The sequence below is a fragment of the Silene latifolia genome, unplaced genomic scaffold (genome assembly GCF_048544455.1).
Source record: "Silene latifolia isolate original U9 population unplaced genomic scaffold, ASM4854445v1 scaffold_88, whole genome shotgun sequence".
NCBI lineage: Eukaryota > Viridiplantae > Streptophyta > Magnoliopsida > Caryophyllales > Caryophyllaceae > Silene > Silene latifolia.
This window is the reverse complement of record NW_027413793.1, coordinates 1,150,249-1,151,254: the sequence shown is the minus strand read 5'-3', so window position 1 is coordinate 1,151,254 and position 1,006 is coordinate 1,150,249. Positions and strand designations below refer to the sequence as shown.

Sequence of the window (1,006 nt, the reverse complement as noted above, 5' to 3'; positions counted from 1 at the left end):
ACCAAATGGTACTCCTACACCGCAACATCTCACCGGAAATTTTATTGCCAAGTCCGCCTTCATCCAATTAGTTGAGAGGAGCCAATTCGAGGGGATGCCTAGTGAGGACCCTCATTCTCATATGGAAACCTTTTGCGACTATTGTGATGCTATCTCTCAAACGGGCGTGACTCAAGACCAAATTAGATGGGTCTTATTTCCTTTTTCCTTAATTGGCACCGGGAAGCAATGGTTGAAGGGCCTTGATAAGGCCACCTTTGGAATAGATTCTTGGAAGAAGTTGGCTCTAGCTTTCTACAAAAAATTCTACCCACCGGAAAAGACTAACATGCTAAGAGCTCAAATTACGGGTTTTAAGCAAAGGGATGAAGAGTCTTTGTATGAAGCTTGGGAGCGGTTCAAGGGAATTTGTCGCTCATGTCCTCACCATGGACTTAGCGAATGGTTTTTGGTACAACAATTTTGGAATGGTTTATATGAAGATTCTAGGAACATTCTCAATATGGGATCAAATGGAATGTTCACCGAAGTTGATGACAATCAAACATGGAACAAGATTGAGGAAATGGCGGTCCATAACTCACAATATAGTAGGCCTCACAAGGCTACTAGAGGAGGAAAGCATGAAGTGGACTCCGTTACTCAATTGGGTGCTCAACTTAGTGCTCACATTGACACAATCAACTTGAAGTTTGAACAAGCTATGGCTAGACTTGAGGAAAACTCAAAATCATCAAAGCATCATGTTAATGCCATGACGGCATCCTCATCAATCCCAAGTGGGATATGTGAGAATTGTGGAACTTTGGGACATGACCAAGGTGAATGTAGGGGAACAAATGAACAAGTGAATGCTTTCCAAGCATACAAGAGTGGTACCCCTTATTCCAACTTTTACAATGAAAACACCAAATTCCATCCAAATCTCTCATACAAAAGCCAAAATGTTCAAAACCCTCAAACAACATACACTCCACCACCCATGAGAAACCAAAATCAAAGTCCC

At 41.9% G+C, this 1,006-nt stretch overlaps 1 non-coding gene across 1 annotated transcript; it reads right to left on the bottom strand.

Moving 5' to 3' along the window:
- Nucleotides 1–328: 328 nt before the first annotated feature.
- On the bottom strand, nt 329–435 carry LOC141640555 (small nucleolar RNA R71). The gene has a single exon (XR_012543050.1). It is a non-coding gene; the product is annotated as a small nucleolar RNA R71 (small nucleolar RNA).
- Nucleotides 436–1,006: the final 571 nt, after the last annotated feature.